The sequence below is a fragment of the Pleurodeles waltl genome, chromosome 6 (genome assembly GCF_031143425.1).
Source record: "Pleurodeles waltl isolate 20211129_DDA chromosome 6, aPleWal1.hap1.20221129, whole genome shotgun sequence".
In the NCBI taxonomy this organism is placed as follows: Eukaryota; Metazoa; Chordata; class Amphibia; order Caudata; family Salamandridae; genus Pleurodeles; species Pleurodeles waltl.
This window is the reverse complement of record NC_090445.1, coordinates 482,610,347-482,635,370: the sequence shown is the minus strand read 5'-3', so window position 1 is coordinate 482,635,370 and position 25,024 is coordinate 482,610,347.

Sequence of the window (25,024 nt, the reverse complement as noted above, 5' to 3'; positions counted from 1 at the left end):
CACTGGGAATAAGATCCTGGCTTCACCTACAACCACGCAGCCACAGAAGGTACCAGCAGCAGCGATAGCAACAGCAGATAGTGAGCATGTGCATGGTGCCCGACCACGTCCAGCAAGTACTCAGCAAGTATGAGCATGAAAATTGCAGGTGGCTGCCGCTAGGTGTGCACCCCGGTTAGCCAGCCAGGTCTGGGTGCGGCTTGCGATGATAGGCGAGACCCACTCGCTTGACCCCTAGCTCCCTCGCAGCCATGCACCGGAAGTCAGGGGAGCTCCAGGGGACACCAGGCCCCCCATCTCCTGTGACTCTCCCATCACACTCCCGTCACACTCCACGATACAAGAGGTGAAGGAGGAGCACCCACAGACCTCAAAACCCGCAAGGGGGAAGTTGTGAAAGAGCATGAGGACCCGCAGCTCCCTCCTCTTAATGGCACACAACAGAATTCAAAACTTAATGAGGGGAGAAAAGGTTGCATCCAATAAACATGGGGAGGTGGTCCAAAGGGGGCAAAACAAGCAGACAGTGAAAAGCGCGACGGGTGCAACTGCACCCGTCGCACGGCCGCAACACCGCTGGCTCCATTTGGAGCCGGCTCCCATGTTGCGGCTGACATCCCCGCTGGGCCGGCGGGTGGAAACTAGGTCTCCGCCCGCCGGCCCAGCGGGGATGTCTTATTGCCCACCGCGGGAGTGCGGCTGCACGGCGGTTACAACTTGCCGCCCGCCAAAGTTGTAATGAGGGCCTGAAATGTTGTCAGGATTCTGAATATACTGACAATTAGGCACCTTAACATTAACATCTTCTGAATTGAGCTTCGATTTTACAGTGACATTTTTGTTATAGGAACAAATGTCTGCACTTCACATCATGTTATAGCTCTGGTGATAAATGTTGTTTTTTATTTTTTTCTATTTGAATAATGAACAATATTTTAGAAATGGTATTTTTTTTAAATTTCAATGCAGCCGCAATTGTTCTGTTCATATATATTATAATGATTTTTATTAATCAAACAATAAAGCTATTGTATTGTATTGTGAAGAAGCCACACATGAATTCATTTAAAGAAGAACGACATGCCAGAACAGCCAACAGAGCAAGCATTGACAAAGCCAGTAGGTCTCGCCTATGCAAGATCTACTAGAGTTGTCAATTTCTTTTAGCCATGTTGTAGAGCAGTACAGCTGTAAGTTTAAAAAAAAGTGCTCTGGCATGGTCAACTCAAGCTAATTTAGGATTTTTTTTTGCTTCTAAGGATGCTGCACAACAGCCATGCAGCTGTCAACATTGCAAAGAAAACATTGACATAGCCAAATAGCTGTACTTTTAGGCTTTTCAATGCTTTTAAAGCAAGAGTTTAATGGTGTGTGACTGCTGTGCAGCATTTTTTTAAATAAAAAAAGCACTATGACACGTGTGGCATTGACTGCATCATCGCACAAATGTTTACACTTTCAGCCATGATGCACAGCTGGTAGGCTGCTATACAACATGTCCAAAAACATGAATAAACCCAATAGCTCTCACATAGGCAAGTCCTATTGGCTTTGCCAATGCTTATTTCAGTCAAGTTGCACAACAGCCTCGCTACTGTACAAAATGACTATTAAAACACTGAAACACTGACAAAGCCAATAGCTCTCACCGGCCAGCCAATGCTTGCTGGTTTCTTTTACCATTTTTCCTCTCCCTCTAAGTGTATTTGCCTAAGGGGACAAATTAAATAGGTTTGACAGAAACAAATAAGCGAAGTACCTAGTAAGATCAAATCTACTTGGCCCTGGCTGGGACCCCAATGAACTGGGGTGGCCCCCAGTGGGGATGACACCCCCTTCTAATAATTTGGCAGGCTTCCCTGCCCGCCGAAGTAGTATGCATATGTCTTACCACCTTTTGTCAGGATGATTTACAGCTTTCCAAAAGGGCCCCCCCAGTGCATTTCATGCCGATTTTGGTGGCGTTTTTATGATACTGAGGAACATTTCCTTGTGGTCCATTACAGAGCTGTAGTGTAGAATACACACTGGACATTTACCCAATGAGGTAGCACTAAGTAACTAACCAGTAAGAAGTACTTCCATTGGGTAGACATTTTGTGAAAACTGTGGACATTTGTTAAATAAACGGGCAGGTGCAGTTCCTTTGTTGCCGAGTCACTCATGCAGCTACTGACATACCCACAAAGAAACTCACATAACCTTTCACAGACACACTGACACTCACTCAGAGACTCATGCACACACTCAGAGACCCACTCAGAGACACATTCACTCACTCATACATTCACCCAGAAAATTATGCACCCACTCAATGACCCAATTAGACACTCTTGCACCCACTCACAGACCCAGTCAGCCATTCACGTACCCATTCACAGAGCCTCTCTGACACTCATGCATCCACTCATGGACCTACTCAGGCTCACACACTCACTCACAGGCCCACTCAGAGACTCATGCACTCACTCATTGACCCACTCAGAAACTCATGCACTCACTCACAGATGCACCCAGAAACTCATGTACTCACTCAAAATCCACTCAGAGACCCACTCACTCACTCACTCACTCACAGACCCACTCAGACATTCATGCACTCACTTGCAGACCCAGTCAGGTTCACGCACCCACTCGGAAACTCATTCAGACAGTCACACACAGGGCTGTAGCTGGGGGGAAGCATTTGAGGGCCTGGTCAGCCCATAACAGTCTTTGTGTGAGGCAGCAGGCACAGTACAGAGGTGTGGGAGTTCAAAAAGTGAATGGACAATAAAAATGCCTTTAAACTTTGTTTTTATCTTCTTGCATTTTCCACATGTTCCAAGACAGGTTAAAAGTCAGGCTATGTCTTCTGATAAACTGCTGCTTATTCTTTTAACATGTTCTTTGGCTGCAAATGGACAGGATTTTGTAAAGTAACTATATGACATTCTTGCTGGTGTACAGACCACCCTGCTGGAATTATGCAACAGGGGAGGCCAATATTAGGCATCAATGTGGAGTTAATTATATGGCAAAAAACAGAAAGTATACATCTTAAAGCCGCACATTTTGTGTTTTGTGATAGTATGACTTAATTATTTTCTAAGTTTTACATGTTAGCACTGCCTGAGCAATGGTTTCAATTCATTAGTGCTGGTTGCACATACAGCTGTAAGTAACTGAAAGATAACCAGTCAACCTTTGCGAAGGACTTCTACTGGGCGGCAGCGTGTGTTACAGCATTTTTAGTATAGAGCTGTTTGAACTGAAAAAAAATGTGTTTTTTTGTTAAAGTCTGCTGATTATGCAGCAGAAGATGGATTATGTGACAACTGCAGGCAAATTCATAATTATGCGGAAAATATCACAGCTGCCAAATTGCATAATTCTACCTGCCTTACTGACAGGAAGTGCAAAAAAATACTGCAGCATGTAAATGTATTTCTAATTCACAAATTGCAAACAGCCTGGAAGTTACCTGTACAAATATTTCAACATATACCATGGGTTATGAAAGCACAAATGAAACACATTTTGTTTTATAATTCTGAAGGGTGATTGAAACAAAGATCAAAACAAATCTTTGTGATGTATAGATGATAAATACTGTATGGTATTGTATTGCATGTTTCTATTGCACTTTTTGCCCCTATGTGTGGCACTGGTGTACTTACCTGAGTCATATAGGGATATGTGTTGTTGGAAGGTTTTTGTCTTTGTTTGTGATCCTGTGTGGGAAGTGTTTCCTTGTTATGCATGATGACCACCAAGGTGTGCTTATCATATTATGAAATGCAAGACATACCAGTTTGGTGGCTGATGAGGCGTGAGAGAGACAGATGCACAGTTTATGGTCTCTCAGTACACTGTCAGCTCTATAGGTCCCTTTATGGCATTTCTTATGATTATAGTTTGCTTAGCTGGTTACTACAATAGGTTGTCCAATCAGACATTTTGGGGCAGATTTACTTACAATTCACACAACACAACACAGTAAAGCAACTGAATGTGCTGCATTGTGTGAAAGGCGGATCGGAAAAATGCACAATATGTACAAAGCTATGGCACATTTCTGCTATTTCCTAGTTCTTGCACACTGTGTGCTGCCTAGTGCTAAAGCAGACATCCCCGCATTACAGGCAGTATTGTTTTGGAGCAGGAAGGGACATCTTCCTGCACAAAAACAATCCTTAGAGGCATATTCATCTTTCTATGAGTGCTCCAGAATGCTGTAAACATAGAATGAGGAAGCAACAAGGAGAAATAAACTAAATTGTTTGTGTTACGCCTCACTGGGGAAAGCAAAGCATTTTGACACACTCCCAGGTATGCTAGCTATAGTAAATCTGGAAATGCACCAACATCTATGGGTGGATGCATGAAAACACCCATGCTCCACCCATGGAACACCTTGGTAACGCAAAGCAGTGATACGCGCTGTCCTCCATTATGTTATAGTTACTAAACTATGCAAAGCCATGCAAAGAGGCTTTGAATGGCTCAGTAAATACTAGTAATGTGCTACAAATGTAAGGCAGCCCCATACAAAATCTTAGTAAATCTGCTCTTTAGTATATAGTTCTGGGAGAGAAAAGTGGAGATATCTGCTGGGATGTGCAGTGCTGTTATATTCTCATATCGAAAGCCATTGTGAGCTGTAAAGATCAGGCCGGTGTATAGATATTTGGGACCTGTAGTCATGGACTAGAATAAAGTCCTCCAATTGACCTGCAGTGTCTGACTGATATTTTCAGTTATTCCATGCCTGTTCCTTTCGTGATGGCTGGTTTATTGGCTTTGCAGTTCTGTGCAGTTCTCATAGCATATAGGCCTTAAATGAATGTAAGAGATGTGAGTTGCTGTTGGCTGTTGCAGTTGAGTGTTATGATATTAGAATTTGTGTGAGCCAGAAAAGTTATGTATGTACTTAACATAACTTTATAGTAACCCGGTGAAGCACAGGTAAGCTCTCCTTTATGTACCTTATAGTATCAAAATCACTTTGATAGTGGTGGTGTTTGTCATCTGTGGATTGTGAGCTAAAGATTGAGCTTGAGGGTTTGACTGTCTTTCTAGGTTCTGCTGCCAGCTTGTGTGGTGATGTAGTTGTCTTGCAAACAGCCATGTTTTTCTACTGTGTTCTGAAGTTTATATGCTCCTGGGTGATTTGAACACTGGTTGGTAGTGTGCTCCAGAACCTGGAGTTATGTAATGAGAAAACAGTTCCTCCTACGTATTTCTTATAAGGTGGTATGATGATAAGTGGTGCAAGCCTGGAGAGCAGTGTCCTCATTTGTTAGTTTTGCTTGTTTTTAGCATATAGATATAGCAGGCTTTTTGATCAGAGGCTTTGTGAACAATGAGGAGCACCTTGAACATTGCCCTTCTTGCTATAGTTAGCCAGTGGAATGATTACAAGACTGGGGTCATGTGTTCTCTTGGGTGAAGGCAGAGAAGAAGTCTTGCAGCAGCATTTTGGATGAGTTGTATATTGCACATGATGAATCCAGGTGTACCAAGGTATAGGCTGTCAGCATAGTCAAGCTTGGAGATTGTGGGCCAATTGTACATAGAGAAGAAATAGTGATTTCCAAATAGCAATTTTATCCAAAAAGCTATTTTGAAATCGCTATTCCTTATTTGTGAACACTTTGGGGGTGATTCCGATACCGGCGGGCGGCGGAGGCCGCCCGCCAGTCTACCCCCGACAAAATACCGCTCCGCGGTCGCAAGACCGCGGAGGGTATTTTGAGATTTGCCCTGGGCTGGCGGGCGGCCGCCAAAAGGCCGCCCGCCAGCCCAGGGCAAATCTACCTTCCCACGAGGACGCCGGCTCCGAATGGAGCCGGCGTAGTGGGAAGGTGCGACGGGTGCTGTTGCACCCGTCGCGTATTTCATTGTCTGCTTTGCGGGGGCCCCTGCAGTGCCCATGCCATTGGCATGGGCACTGCACGGGCCCCCAGGGGCCCCGCGGCACACCCTACCGCCATCCTGTTCCTGGCGGGAGACCCGCCAGGAACAGAATGGCGGTAGGGGGTGTCAGAATCCCCATGGCTGCGGAGCGCGCTCCGCAGCCATGGAGGATTCACCCGAGCAGCGGAAAGTCGGCGGGAGACCGCCGACTTTCCGTTTGTGACCGCGGCTGAACTGCCGCAGTCAGAATGCTCGAGGGAGCACCGCCAGCCTGTTGGCGGTGCTCCCGTGGTCGGTGACCCTGGCGGTCACCGGCCGCCAGGGTCAGAATGACCCCCTTTGTTTCATGCTTGCAATTCTCAGTAGGTCACAAATCAGCCTAAGTCATGAATATTAATGAACTAGCTTGTCATTTGCGACCCATTAGGAATCGCTACCATCACAGGGATGGTGGCCTGCTGGGGTCAGAAGACCATCATGTCTGTGATTGTATTACATCCTTCTACTTTAAATCCCAACAAATTCATAGGTTTCAAAGTGGGATTGCGAAAATTTGTATGAGTGTGCTTTAATATGTACCTTAAAATCCACATATTTCTTCACATAGAATCACATGGTGTGCACCTGAATATTGACACCAGAATATTGATGACACAGAATATCGAGTACAGAATATTGAATCAGAAATATTGACAGGTAAGTATCGTTTTTCTGTACCTTAATCCACATATATGTACCTACACAATGTATATATCTTCAATGCATGTAGATCTGGACTTAGGAATAGTAAATCTATTCTTCCCTATATGCACATACCTTTCAAAATTCTGTCCTCAGTATCCTTATGCCACAATATTATGATGGCTTAGAGCACATATTTAATGTTTAGTCATCCTTGAGGGCCACATACCCTGAAAATATACCTCTAACTATGGGCCTGCTCACACACTGACACACAGAACCACTTGGACACTCACATACCCACTCACAGACCCATCCAGAGACTCACGCACCCACTCACAGACCTACTCAGACACTCATACACCCACTCACAGACCTACTGAGACACTTATGCACTCACTGTAAAAGGTAATTAGTTACACTTAGGAAATAAAATTTAAAAACCTTAGCAATTCACTGAAAAGACCAAAGGTTACAGGGATGTTATCGTTAGGAAGCAACATTTTAACAAAACTTGAAAATTTGCCTAAAAAAACACCAGTAATGCCATCAGTGATTTTACTGACCATGACATGAGTGGTGCTTAGGTAACTATAGCTTCAGAATGCACAAGTGAAATGTGAGCCTAACTATGATGTCCCTGTAACTGTTGGTTTCTGCATATATATATTCCAAATGCACATACTTCCGAAAAGGGCCCCCACCAAAAAAAAAATTCATCATGACATGGAAAAGAAAACAACAGCTGAAGCCTGACTCTGAGAGAAGTCTGTGTTTTATTAGTGAAAGGAGGGTGGCCTTGCTTAATTCTTTCCACCAGACACGTTTCAGCTATCCAATTATCCAATTAGCTTTATTCATTGGTCACAGTCAATTAATATCATTAATATAATGGATTTAATTCCTACATATCCCACAATGCACCAAAGAAGTCATGATTTCATATTTGTTGCATTGGCATAAAATACACTGTTAAAAAAATACTGCAGTCAATGTTTATAATCCAAACGCTTCCCAAAAGTGTTAGCAAGCCGCAAAAAAAAACAAAAAAAAAAACACATAAATATATATATATATATATATATATATATATATATATATATATATATATATATATATATTACCTAGTGGCAATTGCCTCTATTTTGCTAGGTTGTTATAGTTAGGACCATGTTTCCACAGAAAAAGCATTTTTTTTTACTTGCCTATATCTTTGGCACCATTTGATGAATCTTTATGAACTTTTCCTTAAAAAGTGCCACAGTGATTTTTGTTGGACATGGAAAGTTTCGGGGTGAGCCGTCAAGCTGGGGGTCAGGAAAAGGGGGGGTAAAAAAAGTTGTGTTTCCCATGTTATTTCTCATCGGACGTTTAGACATGACTACAGCCTGAGCCATTGGGCGGAATTACGTCAAATTTGTCAGAAAGCTCTTTTTTGGTATGGAGATTATGATTTCGCTTATTTGCTGTAAATCCTTTCAATAGTTTAGGAGATATTAAAGGGAAAACAAATTTGTATATCTGAGGTCTCAAATTGTTTGCAGAAGTTTTGCGGTGATTGTGGCATATTCATAATTGCACGTGCCAACAGGAAGGCTGTGATTGGCTTGTGGCAACTTGACTAGAAAGTTGCGACCACCTTCTTGGGGAATGCAACATGGTCTACGTGGCTGAAAATTCACATGAAAAGTACCAGAAGGGGTCAGGGTAGAGTTCCCTTGACCCAAGGCCTGTATTATAGGAGACTATGGTGGTCTTATTATGACCCTAAAAGTAATTTTGTCATGGCTGGCAATATTTGTGAATATGCTGCCATGCTCAGCGTGGCCCCCATGTAACGCCACAAGGAATTCGCAAATATTGGCAACAGCAAAAAGCCATTGAGAGATTTATTCATAAACTAATTCTTTCAGGTAAGGTAGCACAGAGAAACTGATGCACCCCCTCACAGATCCATTCAGATCCTGATGCATCCACTCACAGACCCACTCAGCCCCTCACATACTCACTCACACACCCACTCAGACCCTGACACATTCACAGTTCCAGTCAGACACTGACAAACTCAATCACAGCCCACTTAAGCAATGATGCAGCCGCTCACAGACCTACTCAGACACTGACGCACCCATTGACAGACCCACAGAGATGCTCACACACGCACTCACAGAACCACTCAGACAGTGAGGCACTCACTCACGACCTACTAACGTCATGAACTCGCTCACAGACCCACACAGTCATGTGTGCACCCACTCGCAGTCCCACTCACAGACTCATACAATACACCCATTCACAGACTCACTCAGAGACTCATGCAGCCAATCACAGACCTACTCAGACACTGACACACCCACACACAGACCCACTCAAACACTGATGCACCCACTCAGAGACCAACTCACATCACAGGCCCACTCCGATACTTTCACACACACTCACAGACCTATCAGACACTTACACACTCATTCACAAACGCACTGAGACACTCATGTGCCCACTCACAGACCAACCCAGAGACTTACGGAGTCACTTACAGACCCATTCAGATACTCATGTGCCCATTCACAGACCCACACAGCGACTCATTAACCCACTCACAGACTCAGCCAGGCACCTATGCACTCATTTACAGACCTTTGTAGGTCCTCAAACATTCACTTACAGACTGAGACAGATGTTTCATGCACCCACTCACAGACCCACTTGCACCATCACACACCCACTCACATATGCACTGGCACACTGATGCCCCCAGTGACAGACCCTTTCAGATTAGAGATCCTCCTAGACCATCACACAACCACTCAGATATCCACTCAGACCCTCATGTATGCATTCACAGACTGACTTGGACATAGTCTAACACATATACTGAAAGAGGTTGTGTGTCAGTTATGTACCATAGAAAGACTCATTGAAACTCGGGAATATGTAGTAACAGAGACACTCACGTATGTGTTTGTGGAGCTGTTTAGAAAGTATTATTTGATGTGTGATATTGAAAATTGCTTACATTTATACTTCTGATTTTTGAGTGGGCGGGTGTGCATTAAAAGCCTGCTTTTGTTTTGCGGTTTCGCTGCATATTCACGGCTATCGCAACATCACCATGACTATTTAAAAAAATTGAAAAAAATATTCAAAAAATAACAAAAGTTTAGGACAATAGGGTGGCCCTGAGAAGAGTGGATGCAGAGTTCTAGGTTGCGAAGAAAAAATCTGTTACCTTCATCTGTGAAATGGACACAGTCACTTTTATAAAAACCATTGATGCCAAAGCTCAGGTTATTATGATAGATACAGCCCATATATGGTCCCTGAGGAATGCAGAAACGGCTTTATTCATGGCTTTGTCAATCTGTGGACTGCATGCCGCTGCGCTGCTCCACCCCTCTGCGTCAACTGCTGCAGGCAGACACAGGCTCCCAGCCTGCCCTGTGGCCAATCCTGACACTGCACAGAGAAGCATCAGGATTGGCTGGGAGCACCCAGCCAGGGTGCTTAGAGGCAGACTGGGAGTGTATGCCTGCTGTCTCCAGCCCGGCAACACAGTGCTGGGCTTGAGAGTGCACACTGCAAATGCGTGTTTGGCCAGCCTGAGACGGCAGGCCAAACACACATGCACTCTGAGGGCGAGTGCTGTGGCCTGACTGCCTATAGAATTCCTTTTTGACATGCTACCTGTCACCAGTGTCCACATCATGGGTACACCAGTTGGTCCTACCAGGGATCAAAGAGAATAGGTCAGCCTGTTGTTGGTCTGTAAGGGTGTCTGACAAGACCACCCCACCCACAGAACAATCTTGTGGGTTGCTGGAGAGGAGATAAGGGAAGGGTTCACTCTCTTCTTCCTGTCCCATATCTGTAACCATGAGCACGGTCACATCAGCTCTGTCAAAATAAGGCTTTAGACGGTTGACATGAGTTAACCTTTTGGGATTTTTGAAACTGCCAAGGTCAACCATATAGGTGAACTGCCCTTTCTTTTCAAGTATGAGGTAGGGCCCAGACCACTTATCCTGGAGAGCCCTAGGAACCACAGGTTCCAAAACCCAAACTTTCTACCCTGGTTGGAATTCCACCAGCAGCTTTCTGGTCATACCAGTTGTTTTGAAGGTCCTGGCTGACCTGAAGGTTTTTACTGGTGTTTTCATTGTACTCAGCCATCCTGGCACATAGACAAGGCACATAGTCCACTATGTCCTGTTTAGGCTCTTCTGTTTGCGAGGCCCCTCCCAGCCTTCCCTCACAAAACTTAGTGGTTCCCTGACAGGATGCCCCAAAAAAAGTTCAAAGTGGGAAAACCCTACTTCCTTTTATGACACTTCCCTGTAGGTGAAAAGCAAACATGGAAGTAAGACATCCCATCTCCTTCTGAGTTTTTCAGGGAGTCCTCCAATCTTGCCTCAATGGGTTCACTGACATGGTCAGGCTACAATTTTGATCCCACCTGAAGATTAGCAACTGAATTTACTGCAGGTGGACTAGTGGCATTTTTCTTGTTTTTACAACTAAGGTCTCCAATTTGGTGCCCTCTATTCTTGCAATCATTGCACCAAACCTTTGTACCCATCTTTAGGCTGTGAGCAGTCTTGTGGCCCACCCTTCCGAACACTCTAATGAAGAGTCAATTCTCATCGACCATACATGCAATGGAACTAATGTTCAATTTCATCAAAGTAGAGAAATCTATAGTTTTTTATTAGCAACACTTCAAGAGTGCTCAAGCTTTAATGACTTCAATTACTTCAACTTAAGAAAGAAGACATTTTGAAAATTGCATCTATTGATAAAAGAAACAACAAGTAGCCACAATATCACTGACAGGTAAACTACAAGAAAAATTGGATTCTATGGAAAAATCTGTATCAAAAACAGCAGGATTAAAAAAGTGTTTCTGCGTCTGTAAAAACTGTCAAGTTAGTGTACGATGGAATTTAAATGTTGAGAAAGGCTTAGTAAATGGTGCAATGGGTAAAGTTGTTGATTTAATTAATTTTCCAAATAGAGATGAGATGGAACACTTGGCAATGAAATTTGATCAGATAGGTGAGGTGAAAAAGATTGGCCTGTGTATTGCACAGTTTTTGCTTGTAAAAGACTCATACATCTAATAACAACAGTTTCCTGTCTCTGTAGCATATGCAGTAACCATCCATAAATCGCAAGGTCTAAGTGTAGATGCAGCTTTGGTTGATATTGGAAGTTCTGTATTCAAAGAAGGAATGTCAAATGTAGCATTATCACAGATTAGAACTCTGTCTGCCTTGTCTTTATTTGACTTTGATGCAGTGCCTTATTTGAGCAGGTGGTTGCCGATGGGGGGCACCGGCACCTATTTTTGAGGGCTGGCCATTATTTTTCAGCATCAGGCAACTGCTGCAAGTAAAAGACACAAATTGGAAAGGCAGGGAAAAAAAAGATGAAATCATGTTTCATGAAGGTGTTATTATAACCTCTGGATACTACACGGTATAGTGTAATACACTGTGTATTTGAAAAGCAAAAGTGGATGTACAGATTGCATTGACATCAACCTAAAATACAAACAAAACGTCCTTTCAAACTACCAAATTCATATCTTCTTTTTCTTCAACTAAAGTTCTAATGAAAAACTATGATTAAAGAAGTGGACACAGTGTTTTCTTTCCATGGTTTATCTGTTTCCTAAATATTATTTGGCCTATTAAGGGTAATGTCTTTAAGAAAAATCTTCACATCTCAAGAGTCCTTTTAATATTCCAGAAAGAAGTCAATATAAGAGGCCAATGCGATCTGTCTAATTAAACTCTGAAAATGGAAGGGTATTTTCCTATTTCAGCAGCCTGAAGTTGAAAGAATACAATTAATTCTAAACTAAAGAAAAAGTTCCCTTTTGTTTCTCCAAACAAACTTCTACATGCTAATTGAGTAAAAATAGTACTGAGTAAGTTTTTTGTGAACATGGACGTGAGCACTATAGACATCATTTGACCTAGCAGGAGTGATCTTTTCAAGAGGCTCTTTAAATTTCAACAGTATTTCATATTATTTTCAGATATTGTACCAGATGTAATAAGTGAAGAAAAAATTTAAAAACAGATAATCGTTGTTTAGGTAATCATAGTAACTAGAGCCAAGTGTAGCAATTATTAAAATGTAGTGAGTGTGAAGGATAGTATGACTTTTTGTAGCGATCCAATGTGCAACTTCAGGTTTTTTTCACAATCCATTGATTTTCTCCCCATTGTTTGAAGATGATGCTTTATAAAAACCATTGTTTAAGATGGAGTATAAAAGCTGAGAACATTAAAACAATCAAAATAATACATGTACTACAGTGCAATGTATTCATACAGTGTATGGCATGACTACGGTAATATTTGCCTACCTTTGGAGATTAAATACTAATATATTTTTATCTTTGTTTTCTTTCTCAATAGCGGCTGCAGTTGAACAACTTTTTATGAAAAGAGTTCTTCAAAAATAGACATGTTGGTTAGAGATTTGCATGGAAAGTTTTATTAAATATATACTGCTCTTGCCATACCTTTCCATTAGTTTTGTCTTTGTATATCCTATTAAACTGTTCTGTGTAATATTAGAAAGTTTTAAGTACTCATGCACTCACTCACTCATATATACATGTACTCATGCACTCAGTAAATATCCAAAGCACCACTCATGCACTCACTCCTTCATCCATACATGGAATCATACACACAGTCAGTCATCCATGTATCATTTGTATGTATGTTTAACTATAAATGCACTCATCCACTCATTCAATCACCCATACATCATTCATACCCTCATTCAGTCACCCATACACCACTCATACACTCACTCACTCACCCACAGATGCACTCATGCACTCACTCACTTACACACTAACTCACCCATGTGTTCACTTATGCACTCACTCACTCACCCAGTCAGCATAATTTTCCCACTCACTAAGTCAAAAAAGCCATTCCTGTACCCACTCACTCATCTATACATGCACTCATGCACTCAGTTACTCACCCATTCATGCACTCAAACTACACAATTTGTGCGCTCACTCCACTCATCAATTTCCCATACACACACTCATGCAGTCACTCACCCATACATCCACTCTTGCAGTTAGTTGCTTACCCATACATGCACTCATGCACTCACTCACTCACTCACTCACCCATACATGCAGTCATGCACTTAATTACTCATATGGACGCTCATACATTCATTCACCCATACAGCCAATAATATAACCACTCACTCATTCAATAGAGCCATTCATGCACCCATACACTCACTCACCCATATATATACTCATACACCCACTCACCTATACATACACTCACTCAAATGCAATTATACATTCTGTTAATCACACATATACACACTTATACACTCACTCACTCATACATGCACTCATGCACTCACTCACCCATATGTGCACTTATGCACCCTCTCACTCGCCCATATATGCTCTCACACAATCAATAAATCACCCATGCACAACTCATACACTCAGACCCTCTCCTGTACACTAGTCATACACTCACTCAGTCACTCAGCACTCATACTCCCACTCACAGATACACACACAGTCACACTCACTCACTCACCTATACATGCACTTATGCACTTACTCATTCACTCATGCATGCTCTTGTGCACTTTCTCACTCACCCATACATGCACTCAGGCACTCAATTACCCATACATGCATTCATGCATTCACTTACCCATACACCAATACAACCTGCCATGTGCCCACTCACTCATTCACTCAAAAGAGCCATTCATGAAGCCACACACTCTTCTATACACGCACTCATGCAGGCAGTTACTCACTCATACACTCACTCACTCATCTATATAAGCATTCATGCACTCACTCACCCATACATAAGTTTATTAACTTAGCCAATCACGCATACACACACTCATGCAGTCACTCACTCACTCATACATCCGCTCATGCACTCAGTCACTCACCCATACATGCACTCACTCACTCCAATGTGTAGTCATCCACTCACTCACCCATACAGCTAGTAATGTATTCACTCACTCACACAATTGTGCCGTTCATGCACGCAGTCACACATGCATAAATGCACTCATACAGTCACTTATCCATACATGCACGCATGCACTCACTCACCCATGCATGCATTCATGCAGTCACTCAATCACCCATTCATGCACTTATGCACTCAGTCAATCATTGACACACACTCATGCACTCACACACTCACTCATACATGCACACATGCGCTTACTCACACATATATGCACTCACAGTAAATTACCCATGCATCACTCATACACTGAAACACTCACACATACACCAGTCATACACTCACTCACTCACCCACACAGCACTCTTACACTCACTCACCAATACATGGAGTCACACTCACTCAGTTATCTGTGCATGCACTCATACACTCACTCACTCACCCATGCATGCTTTCATTCACTCACTCACACATACATGCACCCATACACTGACCCATACATGCTTTCATGCACTTACTCACTCATCAATACAACTGGTCATGAACCCACTCTGTCACTCAATAGAGCCTTTCATGCATCCACCTACTCGTTTTTTTTTAAAGATGTTTTTATTGAGTCAAATGCAAGAACATTAACTTAACATTGCCATGACAGAGATATGCATTTGTGAATATATATATGCATAAATAATATTGAACTTATAAATGCATATTAAACATGTAAATGAATTGGGCATATACAGCAATATAGTATCAAAGACTCCAAGTTTGAATGAAGAAAGAAGAAAGAGAAAGGGAGAAGAGCTATAGGGATAGAAAAGGGAATCATGTGATAGCCATGTGGAGAGAGAGGTAATATACATTAGTTACAGCAAATGTAAGATGAAATAAGTATATATAAGAAGAAAAACAGGAAATATATTGACATTTTTAAAAAGTAGGAGAAAAATCAATTTCCTTCGCAGTGCGTGAGAGATAGTTCCTTAATGGCAACCATAGCTGATGATGTTTGAAGAAAGTTCCTGTTAAATCAAGCTTGTAGCTGTCAAGTCTAGGATGATAGCATACAGAATTCCACCACTGTCGGAAAGTAATGTTCTCCGAAGATTTCCAGTTAGAAGTAATAATAGAGATTGTAATAGAAAGCAAAAGGTCCACCGATTTTCCAAGAGGCCTGAATGAACTCCAGATATCGTGTATGCCACCCAAAAACAGTAATTCCTATGACATTGGTAAGGAGATCTGAGCTATTGCTGAAATGCGAGACCATATTGAGGACCATCCCTATCTACCAAAAAGTAGATAGGGATGGACAAGAAAAAAAACATGTGAAAGTCAGTACCCTGCTGAGTGTGGCAGCGCCAACAATTGTCATTTTGTGCAAGTTTGAGTTTGTAAAGGCATACAGGAGTGTATAAAAGTCTATTATAAAAAAAATATAGGGTCTGCGTGAGGCTTGCAGTGCAGATCTTGGTGCAGTGGAATGTATCTTATACCATATTCTATCCCATAAAAAAGTTGGCCAAACAACACCAAGATCTTATTCCCACAATGTCTCTATAGGTGGTTTGAGTCTAGGTGAAACAGACATTCTTAAAAGTTTATAAATTCCAGCTTCCCTAGGAAAATTAGAAGTTACGATCGGGTGTGGAGATGATGCAAGAGAAGAATTATTATGATGTATAAGTTTATTGAGGGCCTCTTGGACCAGAGTAGAAAGAATGATATATTGGGATTTCATGCGAATAGGGAGATTATAAATTGCTGAGAGAGTAGTAAAAGGGATGAGAGAGTCTTTATGATATAATTGGGAAATGAGAAGTATACCTTTAGTCATCCAAGCCTTCCAACACAAGGTTTTACCTTGTTTCCTAAGAGAACTATTGTGCCAAACAGGACTATTAAAGAATTGATTAATGGGGGTAAGATGCAAAATAAAAAAAGGTTTCAGCAAGTTGACTGAATGGGAGATAGTGCTGGGCAAGCAGAATTTTGGAGGGTTAGACATAAATATAATGTGTTTATGGGAAAAGGGAGAAATACATGTTTCTTCCAAAGAGAACCATAGCTTTTGAGGTGCATCATTGAGTGTAGATAAATAGGGATGTATTTGCTTAACGCCAAAAGATTTGTGATAAGTTAAAAAGTCAGGAAAATTAACTCCACCTTGTACTCTAGGAAGTTTTAATTTTGAGAGAGAGATTATGGATTGTTTTAAGAGGGAAAAAAGAAGATTGGATACCATTTGTTATACCGAGGAACATGGTGAGGAATAAAGAATGGCTATAAAAAGTTGGAAGTTAGTACTTAGTCCATGCCATTTCAGTGCCTTCGACAAGAAACCCCAGTAGATCCTATCAAAGGCCTTTTCCGCATCCAATGATAAAGCTGCCAGAGGAATCTTAAGTTTAGATGCCTTGTTAATAATATTTTTAAAAGTATAGGAATTATCTGCTACATTTCTATTAGGAATAAAACCAGATTGATGAGAATCAATAAGGTCAGGTATATATGGGAGTAAACGGAGAGCTAAAACTTTGACATAGAGTTTACAATCAGTATTAATTAAAGATATAATTTTTTTTACAGTCAGTCGCATCGCGATCTTTTTTTTTAATAAGACAAATCATGGCCTCCGTAAATGAGCCAGACGTAGAACCTGACATTATAAAGTGATTAAGTAATTAAAAGAGTTTGGGGAAGAGAGACTTAGCAAACTGAATAAAGAACTGTGAAGCCATCTGGGCCTGGAGCCTTACCCTTGGGGAGAGATTGTAAAACTGTATATAGTTTGGTAAGTTGTAGGAGTTGGTCTAAAGATGAGAGGTCAATCTGCAATGGGTCTCTTGTTTTGAGATTAGAGAAATATTGGTTGAGAGATTCAACTGTTGGTGTGTGTTCTGGAGTGTACAGGTCCTTATAGTAAGAAGCAAAACACAATGCTATATCTTTATCTCTAAAGTGTTTAATACCATTGTTATCTGTGATAGATTTAATAGTTGTTTTTTCTTTTCTTTGTTTCAAATATCGAGCTAGAAGAGAACCAGCTTTATTGTTACACCATAATATCTGGCATTTATTTTCAGGATGGTGCGCATGCTTGTTCAGTGGTATATTGGTTAAACTTCATTTTAGCTGAGACTAGTGCTTCAAGATGTGATTTACTAGTTTTGTGAGTATAGTATTCATGGTCTAGGGTCTTTATATTTTCAAGGATGGAAGTCGATTTTTGTTGAGCAGACTTTTTTTGGGAGTGAGCGCAACTTATGATGAAACCCCTAGAGGCTGCTTTGAATGCATCCCACACAAAATGAAATGATAATTGATCACTATCGTTGATGTGGAAGTATTCTTCTATAAACTTACTGTAGGAAGCGATAAAAGTAGCATCTGAAAGTAGAGAGTTATTAAACCTCCATGAAGATGTTTTAGAACCATTAAGAAAAAGATCAAGGTCAATAATCACAGGTGAGTGATCTGAGATCAAAATTGCACCGATTTTCAGAGTTGACCATATGTTGCAATAAACCTTTACTCAGAAAGATATAATCAAGCCTGGAATGGGAATGGTGGGTAGGAGAATAAAAAGAGTATTCCAAGAGGTCGGGATTGCATATTCTCCAGGAATCAGAGAGAGAATGCTGTAAAATAACATTTTTAAAAGCTTTGTGGGAGGCATGTGGAACGAAATGTGACATGGAATGTCTGTCCTAAAATGGATTGAGAATTTGGTTGCAGTCACCACCTATTAGTGAATTGTTTGAGGAATGTTCAGAGACAATATGTGAGATTCTTCCAAAAATGTGGATCTGGGTGTGTGGGGCCGTACATATTTAGGATAGTAAGAGAAATATTGTCAATTGTAAATGTAACAAGTATCCAGCGACCTTCTGTATCTTGATGCTGTGAAGTTATGGTAGGTTAGAGAGATTTATGACAGAGTATAATTACCTCATTTTTGTTTGTGGTGGAAGAGGAGTAGAAAATGTCCCCCACCCATTTTGTTTTAAGCTTAATTGCCTCAGAGTATTTGAGGTGAGTCTCTTGCAACAAAGCAAAGTGGCATTTCAAACGAGCTAGGTAAGATAAGACACGCTGACATTTAATGGGGTGCTTAAGCCCCTTAACATTCCAAGTAACAGTTCTAATTTGCATAACAAGAAGTATTAATAAACAACTGCTGTTACAAAGAAAAAACTAGGCATATCAATTTTGCAAAAGCAAAGAAATGGGAAAGAAACAAGATAGTAAAGAAAAAGAAAAGGATGAAGATGACCTCCAGAAGTTGTATATACAGGGATATGGCAATACAGGGACTAAAGTCCACGAAAGCTAAAGAAGACAAGATAGAAAGTGAATACCCCGAAAGGTAGAGGGACAGCAGAGAACCTGAAAAGACAGGCAAGAGTGGCTTCAGCACAAGAAAAGTGATATTAGATATTAAAACATATGAGGGCGAGTTTCATGGAAGAAAAAAAAAACATACAAACGAAAAATGTACCATTCAGGAGACCAAATAACGTAATAACTACAGTAAAGGAGTGTGACATGAAGAACAATAAAAATCAAACTTTACCAGTGGAACGTGTAGGAGAACAATTTGGATGGTGAGAAAGGGATATAGTTGGGAAAGGAACATGAGGATTGCACAAAGAACACTATAAAAAAAAAAAATAAGAAGATGCAGAGAAGGAAAACCATGGATGTAAATACTAAACATAACCATTACTATTAAACTGTCCAAAAAAGAAAAAAGAAAGGACATTAAAGACAAATTAAATTATATCTTCAAGTAATTGCAGATGCTCCAAGTTCCATTGCTTCTGTTTTGTGTTGGTTAATAAAAGTTTGTAGTGCAGAAGGTTCCTCGAACGAGTAAGATTTGTCCTTGAATGTAATTTTGAAAAGGCATGGGTGAAGAAGAACATATCGAATATTCAAGGATTTGAGTTGTGGACGCAAGTCCAAAAACTGTTTGCGACGTGCAGCTGTAGCAGGAGAGAAGTCTTGTGTGAAAAACACTTTATGACCTGACCATAGCAAAGAGCCCATCTTTTTGGCTTTCAAGAGTACTTTCATCAAGTCAGTAAATTGGAGAAAGAGAATAATAATGCCTCTAGGATGTGCACGAGGGCCAGTTGAAGTCTGTGAACCTAAACAATGTGTCCGTTGGATAGAGAGGGGAGAAGTAGAACGCAAGCAAAGAATTGAAGGTATTGCTGTTTGAAGGAATGCAATCATGTTAGAGCCTTCCGAACCTTCTGGAATCCCAAAAAGGCGAAGATTATTTCTCCTATTTCTATTTTCTAAGTTTTCAGTAAGCCTTTTAAGTTGAGCTATGTCCTTGGAGATCTGAGGATTGACAGTGTTACAATCTTCAAGGTTACTGGCTCTCTGTTACAGAGTACAAATTTGTTGTTCGTGTTGGGACCATTGCTCCTCAATACGTTGCAAAGAGGCATTAGTGTCCATCAAAAAGGGCTTTAATGCATGAAATTCCTCCATGTCATCTTCTAGAGTATGATGTGAAGGTGATTTTAAGGGTGAATCAAGGTCTTTTTTTGGGCACTTGACGGAGGAGGTGATAGATGTTTTTTTCGCATTTGCGCCAGCAGCATGAGATGAAGAGGCGCTATCCTTTAAAAAGTCTGTAGCACTATCCATTGTTAAAGCTGATGGTAAAGAAGATTTAGTTATATGTGTGCGCACTACTCGAAGAGGATTATTAGACTTGGAGGAAGAGGATGACTGGCTGCTCTGAGAATTATGTGGTCTCCCCATAAAAGCCAGCAGCAATGTGGTAATAGGAAGCCAGCAATGTGAGGTGATGATGAAATTATAGTACGATGAGAAGCTGCAGTGAGAAGTTTCTAACAACAGAGCAAAATATAATAAAAAATATATTAAATAGGAAATCCTAAATTATTCTCTCAGAACAGGCATGACAGAATACCACAAGAGCAAAGCACTTTACTGCACATAGTCAAACAATTGGTGACTAGTTTTAAGGGAACCTTCTGAAAAGGAAAGATCCCCTCTGTCAAAGGAAAGAGCATTTACATGTTATGAAGAGCAATTTGAAAGAGCTCCTTGACAACAAGAGCTGCCAGTGTATACTGAAAGTTGAAAACCTCAGCTAAATGTGTTTGAAGAGAGAGGTCACAAAGTTCAGCTGGCTGTCAGAAGGTAATAAATATTCCATTACAGAGGAAATTAGATTTGTAGAATGACATCCAGGCAAGCAGTTAAAAGTCAAATAGAAACATCTCTGTTGAAAGTTTAGGTTTGTGCAGAGGCTTATGGAGTGAAATGCAAATGACACAGATAAATAATTACCTCAGGCCCTCACATGAAGTCTCTGAAATGAGTTCAAAACTCATGTCTCTGTAAGATAAAGGTATATTTATGCAGCAGCAGAGCTCCAGTGCTAAAAAGTGCTGGAGAAATTAATCATTTTGATGTGAAAACATCTCCTTCCTTCTAGGAAGTGCTGAAGCCTCACGGAGCTCTAAAGAGCAGCGGCCATCTTGCGTGACCTCCAGCACGCCCCCCATCCACTCACTCTTCCATACATGTACTCTTGCAGTCAGTTACTCACACATACAAACACTCATACTCACTCACCCATATATGCACTCACTCACCCATACAACCACTCATGCACTCAGTCACTCACTTATACATGCACTAATGCACTCACACACCCATATGTGCACTAATGCACTCAATCACTCACCCAAACATGAACTCATGCTTTTACTCATTTACCCATGCAGCCATTATTGTATCCACTGAATAACCCAATAGAGCCATTTGTGCACCCACTGCTCTTGTGCACTCACTCACCCATAAATGCACCCATGCAGTCACTCACCTAGCACATGCAGACTACCATTGCGGGCTGCATGTCTTGGTGTACCTAAAAGTGAAACCACAACATAGCACACAGCTTGTGTGCCATGTCCTGTACCACTGCTTGTAATATATGTAAGTCACCCCTACAGTAGGCCGTAAAGCCCTAAGGCACAGTGCATTATATTACATGTCAGGGCATATCTGCAAGAGCAGATATGCCACTTCTATGTCTTTGTCGATTCTCAGACATAGTGAGTTGACAAGGAAGCCATTTTAAGGACATGTGCTGGACAATAGTCAATACAAGTTTCTGAGCTACATGATCGCTTCACTGAGAGAAGGAATGTTTGGTATCAAACATCTTGTACTAATAAACCCTCACTGATGCCAGTGATGGATTTATTAATACATGCACCCACAGGGCACCTTAGAGTCTGAATCCCAAAGGTGAAAGACAGAAACAAAGCCTGGATTGGGAGAGTCGTTTACACTCCCCATCCAACAGAATGCATCGCAAATCTGCATTCAAAGACAGAGGACTTCAAAGAAGCCCATCTCCCTTGGTATGCAAATCTGGCTTCACTCAAAGGAGAGATGCCAATCCCTCTTCCCCAAGGCCCAATAGTATTGAGAGAAGTATGTCAACCTCTCAGGTCAGTCTCACCCCTAATGTGAGCTGCCTGATTTGGACACAACATTTAGAAATCTACCAACTTGGTGTTGGCAGAGTTCGGAACTCTGGGACAGGGTAATTCCCATTTCCTACTGGAAGTGGTCATGTAGGGGGTGTAGTGATCCCAGGGATATGTAGCCCATTGGCTACTATCCTACACTCTCTGAAACATCCATAAATTCAATATTTAGGGGAGCATCTACAGCCCTATGAAGAAGGACACTAAAGAGCTACAAAAGCAAAACCAGAGGAAGAAGCACCTGACTTGGCCCCAGCCCTGCCGGACTGTCTGCTGTTACTTCCAATTTGCACCAAAGTGGACTCATCCTGCAAGCTGATGTACCTCCAAATGTCTGGAAGGACGCTCTGCCTTCAACAAAGACCCAGAAACTCCAGTGACAGAGCTGCTTCCCTGAATCTTGCAGCCACCCTAGAACACCTGAGAGGACTCCGAACTGCAAAAACTAGACACCTGAAAACACCACTGCACCCGTGCCCCCTAGCCCAAGCTGAAGTAGCCCAATGGTGCCAAAGTGGTACCCCAGCCCTCCAGAGACAAAGCCCACGTGGACTTGCCCACTGTGGACTCACCAAACCCACCTGCAGCCTCTGCTCGCTCGCCTGCTCAATCGCAAGTGCTCAGAGTAGAGAAAACCCAATACCTAAGGACACCTCTGCACCCGTCACCTCTGGCCTGTGGAAAAGAGCCCAGAAGGTGTGCTTCCATCCACGAGCTTCTTAAGACTTGAACCCACCTTTTGGTTCTCATCAACTGGATTCCCTGTCTAAACCTGCAGCCTCTTTTCAACCGGACCGATCCCCATTGACTAACATTGGGCACTGACGTTGTACTACACTTCTGCACTCAACTGCCCCAGTGCCGCCCAGTGTGACTTGTTGGTGTGATCCTGACCTTTGCCCAATTTTAAGTCCAGGAGATTGGTCCTGTAAGTCGATATACTATACCTGAATGCAGTACTTGTTTTCCTCTCCATAGGATAACATTGCCGCTTCTGAAAGATGCACAGCATCAACTTTTAAAACCAGAAAGTATTTTTCTTGCAAAATGTACTTACCTGATCATATTTATTCTGGTGTCTAAATATATATATAAAGATACTTGTTATTTTTGTAAATTGGTGTAGCTCTCCTTATTGAGTCGTGTGTCTCATTTACACAACCTCCTAAAAAGAGCACCTTGGGATTGCTAGAGCAAGCCTCTCCCCACTAGTAAGGGAACCCCTGGACTCCTTGTACAATATATCTAATTTTGATATATTGTTTAAAGAGCCAGCATTCTGTATTGGTGGTGCAGCAATAGGGTACAAGACTTGGCATTCACTGTACCACTCAGTTAATAGGTGATACTACTGAGGAATCCAAAATTGTCTTTAAGTAGAAAACAATTTTTCCAATAGTTGATTTTGCTAAATTATTTAAAAACAACTTTAGAGCCCTGTGTTAAATTCCCCAGTCTAAACTGTTTGGAATTGAAAATACTATAGTAAGTTAGGCCATTTTGAAAAGTGCTTTTAATTTTTTAGGTTTCTAAAAAGGTCCCAACTTCCTTAAAACCATGACTGAGGTAGCAGGTACACCATGAGCTCAACTTGGGCCCCTTCCAAAACCTTAAGTTGGCCTAACTTTCCATGCTTGGCCCTCTGCCAAGCATGGAAACCTGCTATGGGGTCTAAACCCACAAAAGCCCATCTCTGCAGCAGCAGCTGGCAGAAAATGATAGAGCCATGGCAAGTAAAGGAGCACCTCAGGACAACGAGGAGGAAGAGGAGGTGGAAGAGGATGATGAATCCCTCCACAACTCCATTGAGAGTAACACCATCGGGAGCACTTCTGACAGTACCCCAGGAGATGGAGACAGTAAAGATGCTGAGCTCCAGCAGCTATCTAAGAAGATGGAATTAGACTCTAGACTCTTAGCTATAGAAAAAGAAAAAGGTGAGATTGGCTCAGGACCCATCTCTGGTGGCAGCAAACCTTTAACTAAGGAGAAAGAAGAAACATTTGAAACTAAGATCCCCAAAGGGATTGTTTACAAATATTCGAGGGTGATAATATCACAAAATGGTTCACAGCCTTTGAGAGGGTCTGTACTATAAGGAAACACAACCAAAGGGGCTCTCTTCTCCGTGAGCTGTTCTAAGGAAAATGTAGCGAAAGACTCCTGACACTGACTGCAGCAGATGTTGAGTCCTATGACCAAATGAAGGATACTCTGATTGAGGGAACCAGGTGCAAGACTATGATGGGTTTTAAAATCTTATTATGTAAGAGCATCTGTCAAGTAACTGTGGGCCATATGTATCATGCATTTTTGGAGTCGCAAATGGCTCAATTGGGCCGTTTGTGACTGCAAAAATGCACTTTGGTATGTATGAAGTCCAATTTGCAATTCAGTAGCATGTTACCGAACCACAATTTAGAATTGCACATACATAAGGATTCGGTATTAGGAAGGGGCGTGTCAAGAGCGTCCCTTCCTAAAACCGAATCACAGCAGTATGTAGGAATGTTTTGTGACCGAAAACATTCACGTTTTACCACCTACTTCAAGTAGGTGATAGCCCCTTCCCCTTTGTTAATGCATGCAAAAACTATTTTTTAGAGCAGGCATTGGTGCTAGGGACCACTCCCTACTCTTGAAAAATGAAAAGAAAACATTTAATTTTTCTTTTTTAAACACATTCTGTTTTCCCTTAAGGATAACGGGCTGCTTTAAAAAAATAAAAAAAAGATTGCTTTATTTAAAAGCAATCACAGGACATGGTGGTCTGCAGCGCCCATCAGGCCACCATCCCAGTGATTTTAACATTTCCTAATGGGTCATAAATTGCCACCTACATGATGAATATTACTGAGGTAGGTCAATTTGCGAGCCTTTAGGAAACGCTGAATGAAACTC